General features: G+C 36.4%; 1 pseudogene; it reads right to left on the reverse strand.

Moving 5' to 3' along the window:
• Positions 1 to 12421: 12421 nt before the first annotated feature.
• On the reverse strand, positions 12422 to 12540 carry LOC112478205 (annotated as a pseudogene).
• Between the last annotated feature and the right edge of the window lie 9366 nt (positions 12541 to 21906).

Genomic DNA, 21906 nt, shown 5'->3' on the forward strand with positions numbered 1-21906 from the left:
AATTTAGTCTACTTCTTTCTCATGAGATGAGCTAATAGAATGAATGAACTTTAATTAACTTATTGGCTCCTTGGTCACATGATTTCTGTTTTAATCAATCATTTTAATAGACTGTCTTCTATGGGTATTTTTATAAATGTTTGAGAGAATTCATCAACAAATCATTTTCTAATAATTCTCTACTTGCATGATACTTCAAATGGTATTCATCATTCATATATATTTACAGTTCTATAAAAGTATGAATAAAGGATTCTAAAGAATTTGAGAGAAAACAATTTAACTAATGCTAAATAGAAAATATTTGAGTAAAATTTTTAGTTTAGAGTTCTAAATTTTGACAAAATGTATAGTCATATAACTACCATCACAATTAAGAAAAGTAACAGCTTCATCTTTCCCCAGATTTCCCTCATGACCTTTGCATCTTTCACCTATGAAAATACCTTTGAGATTTATCCATGATGTTTGTTTCAGTAGTTCAATCCTTTTATTGCTGAGTAGCTTTCCATTGTATGGATATACAACAGTAGGTTTATCTGTTCACCAGTGGATATTTCAGTTGTTTCTAGGGTAGGTGATTTTGAATAAAGAACACTGAACATTCATGTCCAATTTTTTTTGTTTGAATATAAGTTTTCATTTCTCGTAAGTGGGGCTACATGGTCATATTGTATTTGTGCATTTAATTTAGTAGACAGCCATACTTCTCCAATGTGGTTGTTAATTTTTGGATTCCCATCAGCAATCTATGAGATTTCCAAGTGCATATTTCTAGTACTTGATATTATATCTCATTGTTTTTTCAATATATTATCTCTATCACCTGTCTATTTACCTAATCTACCTACCTACCTACCTATCCATCCATCCATCCATCCATCATCCATCCATCCATCCATCCATCATCTGTCTGTCTGTCTGTCTGTCTGTCTATCTATCTATCTATCTATCTATCATCCATCCATCCATCCGTCCATCATCTATCTATTGTCTGTCTGTCGTCTGTCTGTCTGTCTACCTACCTACCTACCTACCTACCCACCCACCCACCTACCTACCTACCTACCTACCTACCTACCTAGCTATTTGTCTGTTTATCCATCCTGTGTATTTATCTTGACTAATTGCACTGCCTAGGACCTTCAGTAGAATGTGAAATTGAAGTGGGGAGAGTGAACATCCTTGTCTTATCCACTCTGGAGTTTTGAAAACATTCAGCATTTCACCATGATGTGTGATGTTAGCTGATAGTTTTTTCCTAAATGCCCTTTATCAAGTTAAAGGAAGTTTTCTTCTATTCCTGGTTTGCAAGTTATTTAGCATGAATAAATGTTGACTTTGTCAAATGCTTTTTGACAAAACATTTTCAACCTGGTTGATTCTTTTTGCTTCTCGAGAAGAAATACTTCTTATACAAAAATTATTGAGTGACTTGAGTAAAAAAAAATCAGTAATGGCTGTAATCCCAGGTTACTAGGAGTGTGAAATGAATGCACTGTTACTTCATTCTCACTCTCTGATTTACAAACTATTATTCAGTATAAATCAGGTTATTAGATGTTTACCTAGTCCAATGACAGCTTTAGCTACAGAATTATCAAAGGGCCTCATTATAAATCACTGTCCCCTCCAAAGTAGTCCCAGATGGGTTACCTCAAAAGGCACTGATAGCTATTTTTCATTCCATTAATAGTAATTCTGTTTTTTATTTTCTACTATGTTTTGGGCACAAGGCTGGATGTCTGGCATCCAGTATCTGATTTAGCTCTAACAAGAACTCTGAAAAGCTGATGTTATTATCTTTAGGATATCATAATATTTAGGAGTATGAATGTAAAACTGACTGCCAGGTTCCTATTTCAGCTTCACCACTTGCTGAGTGACAATGAGCAAGTCTCTTAACCTCACTTAATCCATTGCTTCATGTGTAAAATAGGGGAAGGAGGAACAATATGACTTAGTCGTTATGAGATTTAAATAAAGATATTCGATATTAAATCTTAGTATATTTTCTGGTATATTATAAACACTAAATCAAAATTAGATGTACTTACTGTTATCTTACAAATGAGGAAACGAAGAGATATGGAAAAAAATGCCCACAACTGATGCACATCAGAGTTTAGATTCAGATCTAAGTTCAGATGCTTCCAAAGTGCCATTCCCCATCCCCCATCATGCTGCTGTTGTTATTTTATGCTCTTATCAGGGAGAGGATATTTTGCTAATATTTAGTGTCATCATACATTCTAGTGTATGCCTGTTATTTCAGTGTAATGATTAATAGTGCCCCCTTTAACTCTCATGATTGCCCATTTTAGGTGATAAATTATATGATCTTCCTACTAATAATAACTCACATTTTTATTTATGTTTTGGTGACAAGTTATTTCTAGTTCTAAACTTTCCTGTGGCCCAACCACTCTTAACAGACATACACTTACCAGTTTGTAGTGGATTTTATAAAGAAGTTGCAGATACTATGCAATAAATAATTTGATGCATTTTACGTCCAAGAAAGACATTAATCACAATTTAGCAATTTGATGGTGTATGCATAGCAAACACACCATTAAAAAAAATCTTGTCTTCTACTGACTCAAATAGTTGCAAATCTATTCCTGGTGTTGGGAGCTCTACACCACTTTCACGTGAATGGGTACACACTGTTGAAATCAATTTGAGCTGTTAAAATGATGTTGCTTGTCTGAACCAGAAATTTATGATCGTTTATAGTCTACGATTCTTTGGGAATCTCTTCCAGGGAGAGAGGAAGATAAAGGCTATGTGATATTTCTAACAATATTTTTCTCCCTAAAGGGAATTTAGCTCATAGCTGACTTTTAGTATTTTCTTAATAGTTCTATAAATCAATATAGATTAGGCCTTTATAAACATCCTTACTGTGAGTGAAAAGTGTCTCCCTCTGTTGCTTCACCTTTGAACATACAATGTATATGTATCTACATAAATGAAGTGTCTGTGCATATGTCACAATTAAAATATGTGCATTAGTGAGACTCAAAGTGAGAGCCAAGAATTTTTTATTGTTCCTTATATGTGAAACCTTTGTAGAAACCCAAATTTCAATGGTTTTATTTTTATTCCTCTGAAGCTTGGTGATGTTCACACTTTCGTATTTCCTTATAGTCAGTATTTTATTTACAATGTATATTTCAGTTTCAAGAGAGTTAAATTAATTTCTTTTTTACTACATTTTATGAACACATGTTTTTCAATTGTCATTGGAGGCCATACCATAGCAATGTGTTTAGCCTTCTGCTCATCCAATCATACTCAGCCTAAAAAATAGACTTTCATCTGAAGAAATTCCCTGTGGAGTAGGAAACACAGCTGTTTCATCCTACGAGACAGCCTGTAGAGAGACACTATTTTCCTTCGGGGAAAGGACTCTCAAGTTTTGAGAATCTAGGTACTGCACTATTGGGGAAAGAGCTGAAAAGAAAATAGACCATTTTTTCTCAATTCTATTGTGCGGAATATAAAGAAAGTCTTTGTTCAGATTTCATGTCCTCCTCCTCCTTGCTCAATCTTTAGTCTTTGAAAATTCTACCCTTAACTAAATAGGTAAGCTGCAAAAAAGATTAAACTTAAAAATATACCAGGAATACAGAATGAAGAGAGGTGATTGATCTTTGAGTAGGTATCCAACAGTGCAATGAAATTCTCAAGCAGGTTTCTTTTTATTTCAAAATGGGTTTGATTCAGAGAGATTTTATAACTGCTAAATCATGCAGTTGGCAGAGATTGTGCGTGCTTCTCACAGTTACTTTGAAAGATGTCAAATTTGGCAAAGGCAGTAAAAATACTAGGATTTACTGAGTTTGCTTTTTTTCCCCCTCCTAGAGAATGCTCTAAAATCCAGCATGCTCAGAAGTAATACGGTACAACAGAAGTGTGCAGAATCACAGATTTTACAGAGAGTTTGGCTTTCTCAGCCCATGTGTTGGAACTACATCTTTGGCAAAGGCTGGCAGCCTAGGTTTGCTGTTACAAAAGGCTCCTTTTTACCACCAGTGGATTTGGTTTCAGTGTCATTGCCATTGGCATCTGAAAGCTGCTCATTTCTAGCATAATAGCTCCTGAACAGCCTTACTTTGCTCATCCAGAGAGAAGGAGGTTTTAAGCAGCACCTCTGGACAGGTAGGCATGTTTGCACAAGACCACCACCCTGTCTTGATACAGTATACTCATCATGAGCATGGCTCTGGATTTAGAATGCCTTGGTTTGAATGTTAGTTCCACTGGTAACATGCATGACCTTTCCTAGCCCTGGCTTTACTATGTGAATGGAGATAACAGACTGTGTCATTAGGCTGCTAGAAGACTAAGTAAGATGCAGAGTACCTAGTGCAGACACATAAGTGTGGATAGATGCCATTGTAACTATTATCATTATTATGTTCAATAAATGGGATTTATTATTTTATTATTACTAATCTAGGAGAACAGATAATTCATAAAGTTTACATTTGTTTTCACAATATAAATGATGTAGTTGTTACTACTGTACTTATAATACAATACCTCATTTCCATCTGGAAGATAGTGGTACTACTCTCTGTGGGTCCCTAGATGCTGTTTTGCTATCAATCTGATTTGGATTGATATCCCTCTCTGTTATTAAAAGAATTCAACTTTTAAAAGCTAATTTTGTTTTTAGAGCCAAGCTCATTGCTTCTTTGATAGATAAAACACGTATTAATATACAAGAAGATACATCATACAACTGAAGGATGTGCCCAACTGGTGTAGGTGACTGCTAAGAAATTGCTTATCCCTAGCAGACCATATATAAATTCATTCCTAAAATCCATTGATATATGCAGCTCACCAAGCCTTGATTATAGAACAGGAAATTACAGTAGTGCTATAATTCTAGGCACTTCCATCTTTGATATCAAGAGCTCTATAAATACGGCTTTTAAATATATATGACTAGCTGTGTGCTAGTCACTATGACAAACAGTTTTAAAAATTTCATCCTTACAAGAATCCTGTCATTCTCATTTCTAGATGAAAACACATTCTTATTTTAGAGGGAACTTTTGTTAATTCGTATGACCTTTGACGTTAACACTTTGAGATTCATTCACTTGTTATTCTCATTCTGGTAGGAACCAGCTATCTTATAAATTACTATAACCCTAATGTTTTAGGGTTAATAAGCTATTATAACTATATGTATTGAGACATAGTAAACACTCAATAAATATTTTTAATAAGTATATGCACAAATGTTAAAACAGAGATTCTGTATAACTACAATGTCTTCATTTGTCTAGATCACTTTTAAAACCAGTCCTTATCTATAATAAAGTATACAAGCCCCCGGCTCCTTGAAAGAAAGTTGAGGATGGATTAAGAGGGAAACCAACACTTATCAAGCTTCAGGGATTATCCAAAACTGTGACTAAGCCTCTATTGTAGGACTAAAGGGATTCCGGCAGAAATTAAACCATCAAGACAAGTAAGACGATAGAAGCATTTAACTAAATCTTCCAACTCTGCCAACTGGAATAAATACAAATGAGCAAACCCAATCTTGTAGAGTGTTGATAGATCATTTGGGGACCGATACTGCAGGCCACTTTTATCGTTTCGTTTTCCCCCATAGAAGCCCAAGCCCGAGGAATATATTTGAAAATATAAATTGGTTTGCCTACATCCTCACTTTAAATGCATCCATGTCTTCTTGTAGCATTTTTAATACAATAAAAGTGCTTTCATGGCCTACTAGACCCTATATGATGTAGGACCCCCTCTCTCCAAACTTGTTCTTTTATCTCGTTTACTCCAATCACACTGCTCCTTGAATTCAAGACCCTTTTTCTCACTGTTCCCTGGTCTGGGGGTTTCCCAGCTCTATTCATACCCACTCCTCTGATCCTTCAATTTCCACTCAAATGTCACCCTTACGGAGACCTCAGACTGTTGAGTCTACACTGCCCTCTATCTCCCAACTCTCTCTGTCATGGTGTTTTGTTAATTTCAGCTTGTGATAAATGCAGTGAAAGGAATCATGTTCATTTTGACTATAGGTTTCTTCCAAATGTATAAAGTAAGCAAAAAAGTTTTGTGTGAGCAGAGGACTTTTTGTTATTGTTGCTAAAAGCCTAGAATTTTGCATTGACTCAACAAATATTTGTAATACGCATTACTGTCTGAAGAATTACGATACTGGGTACTATGAGATGGCCTAAAATATAGAAGATTTATTATTTTGATGAACCGATAGTTTTTGAAATGATTATGAATATTATACTACTTGACAGTTAGGTATCACAGCACAGAAAACTATGTTGGTCAAAACCTAGACAAAGGGAACCAACAGCAAATGAAAACCTGTGTTGGGGTTGAGAGGGTTTGGGTCATATAACCAGTCTAGACAACTGCCCTAAGTTGGTTAATTTTATGTGTCAACTTGTTTGGCTCCTGCTATCCAGATATTTGGTCAAATATTATTCTGGATTTTTCTGATGATGTTTTGAGATGAGATTAACATTTAAATTTGTGGACTTTGAGTAAAGAAGATTGCCCTTCACAATATGGTGGGCCTGAATAGAACAAAAAAATGACCTCCACTGAGCAAGAGTAAATTCTGCCAGCAGACAGCCTTTGGACTTGAACTGAAACATTGGCTCTTCCCTGAGTCCCCAGTTTGCTGGTCTACCCTGCATATTTTGGACTTGCCAGCCTCCATAATCATGTGAGCCAATTCCTTAAAATAAATCTTTCTCTTGATGTGCACAACCTATTGGTTCTGTTTCTTGGGAGAACCCTGAGAAATAAAAAGATATTAGGATGAATAACCCAAAAGGCTTTGAAAAGGTTAGAGATAATCGCAATAATCACAGCTGAAGGTTTATCACAGTTGGTGAGACATTGACTGGACTGGTTCCATTCTGAAGTCCAATAGGATAGTGATCATATCTGAGAATCTGTCCAAATGAAGTGGTTTTTCCCTCAGTGGTTTGGGAGTGTGCAAAGAAAGGTTCAGTTAGTGAATGAACAGAGAAAGTAAGTAGCAAGCTCTCAGATTGAGTTGAGATGGAGCCACAGATGCACTTGTAAGAAAAGATGAAATGGGAATCTATAGTAGTGAAGATAAGGCCATCATCACGGGATATCTCACATGCTTTAAATGCATTATCTTATTTAATATCCACAAACAAACCTTGAAGGTAGATTCAGGTGAGAAAACTGAGATTTAGAGAGTGAAATTACTTGCCAAATTCACATAGCTAGTAGCTGCCTGTCAAAGGGCTCACACCCAAGCATGCTGCTTCCAGCATCAGTCTCAGCCTGCTGTGGTCTTTCCTTTATCCATTTGGCTCTGAAAGATGCTTAAGGGTAGGGGCTGTTAGAACTTCAGTACTTAGATGTTCAAACTGAACCATTGGGTCCCTGGACTAAACAAAATGACATACAGTAATTTTTGTGCCTTCATTATTGAAATAATTAGTATTATCATGTGGAGATAACATCTGGAATGATTTTTACAATTGAGGTCTCTGACGGCATGAAATTCCTTGTGCTGTATTTCAGAGCTGTATATCCATTCCCTTCCACTGCCCCCTAGAAGATCTGGACTTTATTTTGGACTCGAGGGTCATTGCTAAATGGTAGGAGGAATGGCCACATGAAGGGACAACTGATACTATGTCTCTCCAGGTATTAAATATACTTGAGTATTAAAAAATGTCTCCTTTTAAGAGGCTATGCATTCGTGTGAATCTCCTCTCCCCATCTGCTCTAATTAGGCATTCCACTCATCTCTTCATTGTGAAGAAGTTCAGGAAAATATGGACTAATAACTGCAGACTCTAAAGTTTATTTCAATAGGAAAAGCTGTCTCTCTCTAAATTTCTAGGACCTTTTTCTACATCCTGTGTGGCCTGTACCTTTGTCATTTTGTCACCAATGTGATTAGTAAGAGGCACAAGGAAGATTCTTCAACTTAGCATTTGTCTCAGCTAGGTTATAAACAGAAACTCGAAATAATATAAGTTGAAAGTATTTTTATACTTTGTGTTTTAGAAATAATACTCATCACAATAATAACAACCTGAATGCACGAGTCCTGTGAACTAGGCATTGTCCTGGCAGAATGAAATATGTTGTCACGTATAATTCTCACAACAGTTGTGTTTCCTCATTAACTTATTCATAAATTGAGATTCAGAGAAGTGAAGATGTTACCAAGGTCACATGCTAGGATAGGGATCTACCCAGGATCTAAACTCAAGCTTGTCTGTTCCTCAAGCTCATGTTTTTTTCCTTCTGTAAATATACATCTAAGTTCCTGAAATCTCTACAAAGACTTGTGCTGCCCAGTGAGCCATGAGACAAGGGGAGAGCCCCATGCTGACTCTTAGAACAGCAAATCCTTAAGTAATGTGCACTGAGAGAATATGGGTATAAGGAATTCCAGCTGGGAGTATGGCCAGCCAGATGAGCTGAAGCCTCAGGGAGGCTGTGTAAGAATTTGGATGTTTTCTCATGTTTTAACAAGAAGCAGCAAATTTTTGCACTAGAAGAGATACCATTTGACACATGCAAAAAGTCTGTTGGGTCAAAAATTCTTCCCTGGGATCTTCAGGCATCTGTTTCCTGGCATCCCTTGGAGGTCAAAGACCATTTTCCCTTCTGGTTCCTAAGTCTACAAGACCGTCTCAGAGCTGCATCAAGCAGACGCCTCTTTCCAAATGGAACATTAACTATATTTCTCTCTTGTTGTCTCCTCATGCAGTCAGTTTCCTTCTGTTGCTAGCTTGAAGGGTTATCTCTTCTTAGTTACAGCACAAGGACAATATTTTTGCAGTCTCATCATGGAATCATGTTCCATATTTTCTCTTTTATCTGACAAGTCTGTCTAATAGGATTATAATACACAAACCAGTCTAGCCATCCTGATGCTATATTTTATGGCACACGAGACTGCTCGATGACTAGAATGTCCTCTCAAATCTGAGATGTGATGGTTCTGTGATGACGCTTAATTTGTGTTGGAACAAAAGCATTGGGATAATTACTTGAATCCTCTTCTCGCTCTCTTTCTCTCTCTCAAGGTTTCTCAGCCTTGGCACTGTGGCACTGTTGACATTTTGGACTTGAAAATTCCTTGGGGAGGGCTGTCTTGTGCTTTCTCTTCATGTCTTTAGCAGCATCCCTGGCCTCTAATCACTAGATACTAGTGGCACTCCCCAGTTGCGACTACGAGAAATACCTCCAGACATTGTCAAATGTTTTCTCGAAGGTAAAATAGCCACTGTTTAAAATTACCGTTCTCTCTCCTTTCTTCCTACACCCCCCCCGCCCCGCCACACACACAGAAGGGACAGGTTTCTTATTAAAATTACCAGTCATTTGCATGATTCTTACATGGTTTTGTACATTCAACTATGGAAGAAATTCTTCTACATCTAAAAATACACTGCTACTGCTAGCTGTTTCTTTAAAGACAGAATTTGAGGTTGTGCAAATTCTTAGGCCTGTGTAAAAGCTCGAAACCATCTGGAGTAGAACTAGCCCCAAAGTCTGACATACCTGCCCTGGAACTTACAGATGGAAAGCCAGGCAGGGGTGGGGTGGAGGTGGGGGTAGGAAATGAGATATGGGAATCATCTTTATAAAAATGAAAGCTTAGGAATAAATTGCTTTTAGCTTCTGAACAATTCCGGCTTCTAGATTCAATTCAAGGCAGTAATAAATGCTTCTTTCAATTGCTCTCCACACTGCATAATGGCACAGGGCCAGAACAATAGCAGGGAGGTCCTGTGTACAGAGAGGCAGTTTACAGATTAGTACTACTGATGCTAAACAAGGCAAGGGGCTGACTTCCCTTGACGATGGGTATGAATGGCAGTCCTCTTGCTTCTCAGGGTAGGATTTTTTTTTTAATATACATTAATGCAAATTATCTATTTCAGTTAATGCGATTTTCCCAGAAGTTGCAGAATTTCAGGCCCATCATGCATAGTAACCTACTGAACTCTAAATAGTGGTCCTCAGGGCTTGAATATGAAAAAAGTTCTGACTCTTGGATTCAAGTGGCTTGCACACCATTTTAGGAGACAAAAATCTGATATATTACATCCCCGAAGACTTCCTTTATTCTCACTGAGAAGTCAATTTCAACTTCCTGGAGGTAACTGTACTGAATAACAGTTCTATTTTATACTTTTCCCACTCTGCTGTCACATATTTGTTTACCTGTCTATGTCTTTGTGAAGGCTAGAATGATATTGTATTCAAATTTATATTTTTACTGTCTTGCAAAGGCTTTGCCATAGGGTTGATGGCCTGTCTCTGCCACATTCAACGATGGGGAATGGTAAAGGCTTTCTGAAACTCCTCACTCCTCGAATCGATGTCACTTCTCCCCTCTCAGACCTTACTTTCCTTTTTTTTTTTTGTTTCCTTCTTTCAACCACTGGTGTTACATAGAGCTTCATCTTTGATCCTCCATTTTACTTATTTTGCATCATTTCCCTAAATGATCTAATTTATTTTCATTGGTTTAACTGTAGATTGTAGATTCTCAAATCTACTACCATCTGTCCTAATTTCTTTCTCAAGCTTTAGGCTTGTGAGCAGTGTGCTGGATATGTCCACCTGGAATTCTAAAGAAATTGCAATTCAACACATTCAAAACTTGATGGATATTATCTTTTCCTCAACCCTATTAATAGCCTTATCATCTTCGTACCCATTCAATCCAGAAACGGGGGGGGGTAATCATTAATTCTTCCTTTTCCCTCCCATTCCCTAATTCTGTATTGGATTTCCCACCAAATTCTGCTGCTTTTACTTCCTATTTTTTTTTTTTATTATTGTTAAGGCTATCTTCTCTTCTCTATTCATATCATTACTGTCCTAGTAAATGTCCTCAACATCTTTCAATAGCCTCTCACCATTCTCCCTGAGTCCAGTCTTACCCTTCTTAAATTTAGCCTTCTCACTGCAGCCAGAATGAGTTCTCTAAAAAGTAAATCCAGCTATGATGCCTCTCCCCCAACCCCACTCTGAAAACTGGTTTTCTATGGAATAAAGCCCAACCTCTTAGGGTGGCGTGACCTGGTCCCAGTGTACTCCTCCAGCCTCACTTGTTATGACTTGTTTCAGTTACTATTGCTGTGTAACAAGTTACCTTGTAATTCAGCAGCTTAGAATGGACCTTTTATTAAGCTCACACAGTCTGTGGGTCAGGAATTCACATAGGACTCAGCAGGGGTGGCTTTTCTCTGATCCACATTACCTGGGGAAGCTGGAAGGCTTAATGGCTCAGGGTGACTAGAGGGCTGGTGACTAGAATCATCTAAAGGCTTATCACATCTCTATGCTAGGCTGACTCACAAGTAGGCGCCAGAGTGCCTATGTGCAGTTTGGTTGGTTTCTAGCATGGAGGCCTTGCGGAGCTGGACTTCTTAGAGTATAGTTCAGGGCTCTGAGTATGAATGTTCCATTGAAAAAGGTGGAAGCTGTGTGGCCTTTTATGACCCAGCCTGTGAATCACACAGAACCACTTTAGCAGCTCGCTTTGTCAAATCAGTCACAAGCTGTGGTATAATGAAGAATATAGCTATCTGGCCTCTGTCCCTGGTTTCTGGCACAGAGTTTCAAAAATCCTTGGAATTTTCTGAGTGATCAGAGCGTCTTTGTTATGCATAATGACTCTTTTCAACCATATCTGAATTTATGCAATGAGGTGACTCATAATGGTCCCTAGGTAGCTTCAGCATGGGGCTGATTGCCAGAAAAGCTAACCATGTGATTAAAGGGTTGGAACTTTCAGTCCTACACCGTGAACTAGGAAGAAGGGAGAAGGGCTGGAGATTACATTAAATCATGTGGCAGGGATTCAGTCAATCCTGCCCTGTACTGAAACTTGGGTGAAAACCGAATAATGAGATTTGGAGAGATTCTTGGTTGGTGAACAGAGTGATGTACTGTGAGACCGACGTACTCTGATTTCATGGGACAGAAGCTCCTGCTTGGGATCTTTGCCCTGTTTACCTGTACAATTGGCTGTTCATTTGTATCTTTTGTAATAAAATGGTAATTTTAAGTAGAGCACTTTATTGAATCTGCCAGTTGTTCCAGTAAATTATTGAACCTGCAGGAGGTCATGGGAACTCCTGAATTCGTGGCCAGTCCTGTTTGTCAGAACTGTGGCAGTCCCTAGGACCTGTGGCTGGAGTCCGAAGTGGGCATAGTCTCGTGGCACTGAGCCTCTTAACCTACGGGGTTGGTGCTAAATAAAGCTAGGTAGTATTAGAATTTATTTTATTATTTTATTATTATTATTAATATTTTTAGGCGAGGCAACCCTTGGTTGACCTCACAGATTGCAAGGACCTTGTCAGCTTACGATCTCTTATTTTTTTATTTTTTATGCCTACAGCACCTGGTCTTCCTAGGTGGTCTCCCATCCAAGTACTAACCAGGCCTGACTCTGCTTAGCTTCTGAGATCAGACAGGATCTGACTTGTTCATGGAGGCATGGCCGTAGACTATTTCCACTGCTTAGCTTTCGAGAGACGAGATTGGGCTTGTTCAGGGCAGCATGGCCATAGACTTGTTAGGATTAGAATTTAATCGAATTTTGGGATACCCAGTTGGTTTTGGCAAATTGCTGTTTTAAAGCAAAACCCCACCCAGATTCAAAGTAGGGCATACGGACTCTCACCTCTTAAGAAGAGTACTGATACTCCTCTTATGGGGTCTTTTCTAACTTATTGAGGCATACTTGACAAATTGTATTACAAGTGTAAAGTGTACATGATGATTTGACATATGTATACATTGTGAAAAGATTCCAATTATCAAGTTAATTCACACATTCATTACTTTTTGTGTGTGTGAGAATGCTTAATTAAGTTCTACTCAGCAAATGTCAGTTATACAATACCAAAATTATCAACTATAATCTCATGTTATACAGTAGCTCCTCAGACCTTATTCATTTTATATCTGAAGGATTCTACCCTTTTACTCGCCTCTCTCTATTTCTCCCCACCCCTACCTAGCACCTGGCAACCAACATTTTACTGTCTGTTTCTATGAATTCAATTTCTTTTTTCTTTAGATTTTACACATAAGTGACATCATGCAGTATTTATCTTTCTCTGTCTGGCTTATTTCACTTAGCACAATGTCCTCTACGTTCATCGATGTTGTTGCAAATGGCAGGATTTCCTTTTCTTTTTTTTTAAGATGCAATAATATTCCTGTGAGTGTGTACATTTTCTTTATCCATTCATTTTTTGTTGGACAATTATGTTGTTTCCATACCTTGGCTATTGTGAATAATGCTGCAGTGAACATTGGAGTATAGAAAGAGTAATTTCATTTTTGGGGGACACATATATACCCGGGAGTGGAATTGCAGGATCATGTGGTAGTTGTATCTTTGATTTCTCCATACCATTTTCCGTAGTGGTTGTACCACTTTACATGTCCACTGACAGTGTACAGGGTTCTGTTTTCTCCACATTCTCATCAGCATTTGTTATCTCTCGTGTTTTTGATTATTGCCATCCAAACAGGTATTTGTATTTTGGCTGTTGAGTTGCTTGAGTTCTTTATGTATTTTGGATATTAACTCATTATCAGATATGATTTTACAGTGTATTGTGCAGCAAATATTTTCTTCTGTTTAGTTTGCCTTTTCATTTTGTCGGTGGTTTCCTTTATTGTGCAGAAGCTTTTTAGTTTGATGTAGTCCCACTTGTTTATTTTGCTTTTGTTGCTTTTGCTTTTGGAGTTAGATCCAAGAATTCATTGCCAAGAGTTTTGTAGTTTTAGATCTTACATTCAAGTCTTTAATCCATTTTGAGTTAATTTTTGTGTGTAGTGTAATATAATGGTTTAGTTTCACCCTTTTGTATATGGCTTCTAGTTTTCCTAACACCAGTTATTAAAGAGACTGTCCTTTCCCATTCCATATTTTTGGTTCCTTTGTTGTAAATTAATTGACCATATATGTATGGGCTTTTTTTCTGGGCTCTCTAATCTTTCCATTGATCTATTGTCTGTTTTTATGTCAATATCATACTTTTCGATTACTTTAGCTCTATAATACAGTATGAAATCAGGCGCAATGATGCCTACACCTTTGCTCTTTTTTTCTTAAGACCGTTTTGGCTATTTCAGGTCTTTTGTGGTTTCATACAAATATTAGGGTTTTTTGTTCTAGTTTTGTGAAATTTTGATAGAGATTGCATTGTATCTGTGGATTGCTTTGGGTTGTATTTTTTAACAATTTGGATTGATATTTTAACAATTTAATTATTCTAACTCACGAGAATGGAATATCTTTTCACTTATTTGTGTCTTCTTCATTTTTTCCACCTGATTGTCTTATAGTTTCCAGTGTACAGGTCTTTCAACTTCTTGGTTAAATTTATTTCAAAGGTATTTTATTCTTCTTGATCATTTGTAAATGGGATTGTTTTCTTAATATTTCTTTCTGATAGTTCATTCTTAGTGTATAGAAGACAACAGATTTTTTTTTTTTTATTTGAGTGTATGTTGTGGAACTTTATTACTTCAACAGGTGTGTGTGTGTGTGTGTGTGTGTGTGTGTGTGTGGAGTTTTTAGGGATTTCTACATATTATATCATGTCATCTGCAAACAGAAAATTTTACTCCTTCCTTTTTTTTTATTTGGATGCTGTTTGTCTCTTTTTCTTGCTTAATTGCTCTGGCTAAGACTTCAAATACTATTATGTTGAATAAAAGTGGTGAGAGTGAACACACTTGTCTTGTTCCTGCCCTTAGAGAAAAAGCTTTCAGCTTTTCACCATTGAGTATGATGATATCTGTGAGTTTTTCTTTATTATCTTGAGGTATGTTCTATCTAGACCCAGATTGTTGAGAGTTTTTATTAGGAAAAGATGCTGAATTTTGTCAAGTGGTTATTCTGTGTCTATTGAGATAATCCTTTGATTTTTATTCCCCTTAAGAACTGGATCTCTGAAGGCAGGGCATCTCCTCCCACATGCTCGTGGCGTGCCCCCGGGGCCTGGCATCCCCGGGGTATGGTCTGTGGCTCCACCTGGGACACGAACCCAAGACCTTCTGCATGAGAAGCAGATGTGCTAACCACTATGGAGCCACCCCCTCAGCTTTTAATTTCATTATTCTTTCCTATTGTCTTTTTATTTTCTGTTTCAGTTGTTTCTACTATGATCTTTGTTATTTCCTTCCTCCTATTAACTTAAGGGCTTAGTTTGTTCTTTTTTTTCCCCTAGTTCTTTGAGGTGTAAAGTTAGATTGTTTAATTGAGTTCTTTCTTTTTACTTAATGTGGGAATTTACTGCTATGAACTTCTCAGAATAGCTTTTGCTGCATCCAGTAAGTTTTGATATGTTGTGTTTCCATATTCATTTGTCTCAAGATATTTTTTTCCTTTTTGATTTCATCTTTCATCCATTTGTTGTTCTGAAGTGTGTTAATGAATTTCCATGTATTTTGATTTTCCAGTTTTTGTAATTGATTTCTAGTTTCATAATATTTTAGTGGGAAAAGATTTATGATATAATATTGGTCTTTTAAAATTTATTAAGACTTGTTTGTGGGCTAACACATGATCTTTCCTGGAGAATAGCCCATGTACATTTGATTAGAATGTGCGTTCTGCTGCTGTTGAATGGAATGTTCTGTATATATGCTTTTCAGGTTCATCTGATATAATGTGTAGTTTAAGTCCAATGTTTCCTTATTAGTTTTCTGCCTGGATGATATATATGTTGTTGAAAATGGGACCCTGAAGTCTCCTACTATTATTGTGTTGCTGTCCCTCTTCAGATCCATTAATACTGCTTTATATATTTAGGTGCTCTGATGTTGGGTGCGTAAATATTTACATTTGTTATATCCTCAATAAATAACTCCTTTATCATTATATAATGACCTTCTTTGTCTCTTCTTACAGATTTTGGCATAAAGTCCATTTTTTTTTTGATATAAGCATAACTATCCTTACTTTCTTTCGGTTTCCATTTGCATGGGGTATCTTTTCCCATCTCTTCATGTTCAGTCTATTTGTGTTCCTAAATCTGTAGTGAATCTCTTGTAGGCAGCATATAGTTAGATTATGTTTCTTTTTTTTCCTCACTATTCAGCCACCAATGTGTTTTGATTAGAGTATTTAGTCTATTTACATTTAGATTGATTATTGATATTTATGGACTTGGTGTTGCCCTTTTGTTGTTTTCTGGCTGTTTTCTAGTTCTTTTTTCCCTTTCTTCCTCTCATGCTCTTTCTTTGTGGTTCGATAATTTTCTGTATTGGTATACTTTAATTCCTTTCTCTTTATATTTTGTGTATCTGCCATAGGTTTTTGTTTTGTGATTACCAAAGAACATCTCGTAACAGTCTATTTTGAGCTGATAACTTCAAATGCATACAAAAGCTCTGCATTTTTATACTCCCCCTCCTCCATTTTTTGATGTCATAATTTACATATTTTAATATTGTGTATCCATTAACAAATTATTATAGTTTTCTATGTTTTTCTTTTAACCTTTATACTAGAGTTATAAGTGATTTACCCATCATCATTACCTTAGAGTATTCTGAATTTGACTATATATTTGCCTTTACCAGTGATTTTTATACTTTCAAATGTTTCATGTTACTAATTAGTGTTCTTTCATTTTACCTTGAAGAACTAACTCTCTTTAACATTTCTCATAAGGGCATTCTGGTGTGATGAATTCCTTCAGCTTTTGTTTATCTGGAAAATTCTTGATATCTCCTTTAATTTGAAGGATGATGTTGCTGGGTAGAGTTCTTTTGGTGGTGGTGGTTGTTTTGTTTCTTTCAGCACTTTAAATATATTATCCCATTCCCTTCTGGCCTGTAATGTTTCTGCTGAAAAATCTATTGATAATCTTTTGGTCTTAAGGGGATTCTATTTTATGTTATAGGTTGCTTTCTCTTCATGTATTTTAAAGCCATCACCCATCTTCTGTCCCTATAAACTATATATTCTATGAAATGGAATACCTATAGTTCCTTATACACATATATAAATCCATATGCTCTTTTGCAAATTCATACCTTTGCTCATTATGGGTTTTTTTTTTTTTTTTTTTTTTTTGCTAGACTATATTTTCTATCCATTTTCACCTGGTTAATGGAGGACAATGTTCATGTCTTATTATTCTTTATATTCTCAATAAAATTTACAAGTCAGTCCTGATTTTAAGTTTCTTTGTCGTTGAATATTTAGGACTTTGAAATTCATATCTTTAATTAGAGAATAATTTACCCTTTCTTGATTATTTGAGTTTTATATCAATTAACATACTGCTCTGAAATGTAGTATTGGAAGAGATAGAGTTGGTAGGCAATACAAAGAAGGAAACCATGATTGATTGGATATTTGTTACATACTACATCATCTGCCTACATCATCTTCTTTAATTCTATCAAGATTTATCTAATATAAGTGTTTTTCCCCTTATATAAAAGAGTCACCTGGAATTCAGAGGGTGAAAATGCCCAGGATCACACAGCTGGTAAATATGATATAGCCAGGATTTAAACACAAGCAGTTCTCTTCCTTCGTTTGTCTTCCTTTGGAACATTACCCTACTCAATCACTGTGCCTCTGTGTAAAACAGCTGCCCCCCTGCCTCTCACGTGACCGCCAGATACTCTGTAAGGGCGTGTTAGTGACAGTGAGGTTATTAAGAGGCAAGTGGTTCCTTGTCTATCCATCTACTTCCTCCCCTGGGTTAGTCTGAATAAGAATTAATTTTCTAATTTCTTCAGAGGCAGAAGTAGAAGTAAGTGAAAATAAGCTTTAATGCTACCTCCTATCCCTTTCCTCTACAGTTTCCAATAAGATAAAAAATAAAGGGAATTGAATTAATGGTTACTTTCTCATTCCCTTCAGGTAGTGGCCAGCAAGAAACCACCCTATCAGCAGTAGCATGGACCTGTTGCTGTAGGATTCTCCAGAGACAGAGAGAGTCACTGGGCTTTCCCATTCATAAAACTCACTGAATGTTATCATGACTCTCATTGGAAGGACCAGGGTGCAATGTCTAGGCTGCCTAATACTAAATATAATTAGGGATTTGGGAGATGTGCCAGTTAGGCACAAAATCTTTTAAAATGTATATGCATTTATGTAATACATGTATATATATTATTTTTGCATGTATTTTATAATAATATGTGTTTGTATTTTTTATATAAGCTAAGCAAACCCTCCCATTTCAGAAACAGTATTGCTGCCTCAATTCAAATTACTCTATTACAGTCAGTGGCATCATACAGTTTTATATCTAAGGCTTATGGGTTCCAATTACTTCAGGAGACAATTTGGTAACTGAAGATAGAAATTCTCACCTCAAAGTGGCATTCACTAAGACTTTCAGGTTCCACAGGGCATGGTCCAGAGGATTCCTACAATATACTTTCCCTCTCCAAAATATGGGGCGCGTGTGTGTGTGTGTGTGTTCAGTGACTAAAAATGAAAGGGCAGGCATTGTATAACTAGGTGCTCTCTGTTGTGATCATACAGCATCTTATAGAAATATCTATCTGAGTACTGGACTCATTGTATTGTTAGTCTCTGAGTTTATGTCTACTCATTTCTAGTTTTAAACTTTTAGAGCATTTTTATAGTAGTAGTAGTACTAATGCTAATATTAATACTAATAATAAGAACTAACTTACTGAGAATGGACCATATGCCAAGTAGTGTCCCATCTATATGTTTTCACTTATTTTGTCCTTACAACTGACCCTTTGAGATAGGGATCATATTATCCCAGTGGATGAGAAAATTATAAGCGTAGTGGTAATTCTAACGGACATACGGGAATATGTTTGTAGGAAATTGATTGCCCTCCAGCTAAAAACACCCAGACCTAATTAACTATACATATTAGCCAAGAACTCAGGTGGCCAAGTCTAGAGTTGAGAGGTTTAACAAGGAAGCAGTGCGTATAGTTGAAAAACTGTGAGCATTAAAGTCAGACAAATCTGGTTTTAAGTTTTCCTTTGAAGGCAAGGAATGAAAGCAATGTGTAAAAGAGGCAACTATTAGATAAGTTGTAGAATTGTTGAAAGAATTAGGATGTCTGTCATTCTAGCTGGTACCAATTATTAGTGAGATACGAACTTTTTAATGTTGTTTCTAGGATTGAAGATGTAAGGGAACATAAGGCTAAGTTGCAGGCCTCTGCATACATGGGATAGTAGGAAGAAGAGGAGATGCAGATGAGGACAGAAAAGAAAAGCAGAACAGGAGTCTGTTATGGAAGCCCAGTTCTTTGGTAATGGGTATCAATGTTGATGATAATGTAAGCTAAGGGGATTGTTAAAAATGAAGTCATCTCTGAGGGAGAGGACCATTGTGATACAATTGGAACCACAAACACAAACTCGGAAAAGTTATTCTATGATTTTCCCACAGACCCAATAAGATAAAAGATCAGGATTTCTAGGAGCCAGGGCTCAGCAGAGTTAACTGATAGATGTGCAGTTACATAGGGAGTAAATGGCAAAGACAGAATTTGGGCCTAAGGTTTGTATGAATCCGGGTCCCCAGGAGTTAGGACTCTTCCAAAAAATGAGCTCAATAATGAGAGATGTGAAAATGATATATTTTTTTTCTTTTTCTTCAAAAGTCATAAATACCAATTGAGATCAGCTGCTCTTATGTAAATAACATTTTGATAAACCCATAGTTAGATTCTTATGCATTTTTAAAAGGCATAGATTAGATGGAGAGGAGATGCTACAGATCGATAATTGACATGTTTTATAATTACTGAGTTCTACTCTGCTGCAGTGTTCAGTGAATGCAAGCTCAGTAAAGACTTCTTCACGGATCCCATTTACATAACTATAGCCAGACACTGTAAGGAATAAGAAAGCACTATGATTTCAGTACCTTTTAGAATTAAGTGAAAATGAACAAGCCTTTTCTTCTTCTCTCAATCATGGTTATGTAAAACAAATATTTATGATAGATTTTAAAAGTTTGTTTCAGTTCAAAAATGAAGCAATTCCTTAAGACAAAGGAGTCAAATGGCTAAATTAAGACAGTTGAATGATTAAAATGTGCACACACAGAAGATCAAAAAGCATGGTCAAGCTGCACATTGAAACCACAACTAAAGAGGAGAATCTTATTTCTAAATTATTAAACCTCTCTTTAAGTATACTTCTTTCTATATGAGCAAATTTAAAATTTTATTAGGTTTTTGTTTTCCTCAGAAAAATATATTACCGAATTGTCTTTATCCTTAGCATGCAGATTTCTCATAATTGTTTGGCTATTTTTGTTTATAAAAATGTCCAGTAGAGGCCATGCCTGACATTAAAGATCTACCTATTATTTATATGGGGTGGACAGGCAGGTGAAAGTGAAGACCTGAACTTCCGTAGGTCACTGAATAATAGCCATAGTTAACATTTATTGAGCATTTACTAAGTGTCAGGGATTGTGTCAATGCATTAAGTGGATTGTCTACTTCAATGAACTCTATGAATTAAATATGAGAAAACTAAAATGTAGAGAGATTAATTTAATTTTCCAGAATCAAATAACTAGGAAGCAAGTAGGCGCAGATGCAAAACAGCTAGAATCTCCACTCCTAGCCGAGAGTTGCATTCTTTATTTTCTTATCAAATTGAAGAAAAATTGTCAGTTCAGGCCATCACACCCACTGGTTACGAGACCAGTGTAAACTTAACCTTGAAAGAAATCTGATATCTCCTTAATTTATATCTATGACATTCTCCTTGATAGACTTGTAGTTTCTACAGTGGAAGAAATTTTTTAACGAGCTTATATTATCAGTAACTGACAGGTTTGGAACAAGATTTTTATTATTATTAATAATAATAGCAACAAGAGCATTGAAGAACAAGAGAGTAACACCTAACCTGTACTGAGCATTTACATATGCCAGGAGTGGTATTTAAGGAATGTCTCTGATTTTTGCTTTTCTTTGGGCATTTGCTACTCCAGCCAGCCCAACTGTTTAGTAAAATACCTTTCCCTCTTCTCTTCCTATCACATCATCTTGGTCAAAGTGAAAATAAATGATCCAAGTTCAACTAGTTAATATTCTTCTCCTAGGAATTTGAATCTTGAACGTGAAAACAGAAAGTATTGGAGTTATGCCATTCAAAATAACTCTAGAGATAGTCCATGAGTTCCTATGTCTTAGACACCCGGAACTATTCTGTTTCTGATTTTCCCGTGACCTGATTATTTAACTGTATTTTTCTTTTTAGAGTCTGTAAATTTCCCCCAAATTCTTTCAGTAATTTGTGGCAATTTTATTTTGTATTGTTTTGTTGTTAGCACAATGCCTTACTTTGACCTATTTGGTTGTAAGTGATATAATTTTGGCTCAATGCTTGTGGTTGGAGTTATGATCTCAAAGTTCAAAAGACAAAACTAAAGTTCAAAATAGTTAAGTGGAATGATAGATCCAGAAAAATCAGATCCTAATGCCAAAATTATACCAATGTACAGAAAAGTGATTTTACTCATAAACTAACCAGGTAGACTGCTGCAATATCATAGATACTGGCTAAAGACAAGAGACTCCTGGCTCAGAGGCAAAAAATATTATTACTCACAGCAAAAGCAGTAACCAGTGCTTTATGTTCATTTGTGTTGGTTCCCCCCATTCCCTCCACTTGCCAAGTCTAAGAATGTGAATTTCAGGAAAGAAACTGGATTATAGGATTTCCCACTTTCATATAAGTGAAAACAAGTCCGCTTTTTGTTTGGGGGTGGGGTGGAAAGAGATATCACTTCTCAAAGTTGCTTTCTGCTAACACAGTTCTAAAAAAATGGTCTAGATAAAGAAAGCTCAAAATCTTATATTCTTGGCA

The sequence above is a fragment of the Pteropus alecto genome, unplaced genomic scaffold (genome assembly GCF_000325575.1).
Source record: "Pteropus alecto unplaced genomic scaffold, ASM32557v1 scaffold42, whole genome shotgun sequence".
Taxonomy (NCBI): domain Eukaryota; kingdom Metazoa; phylum Chordata; class Mammalia; order Chiroptera; family Pteropodidae; genus Pteropus; species Pteropus alecto.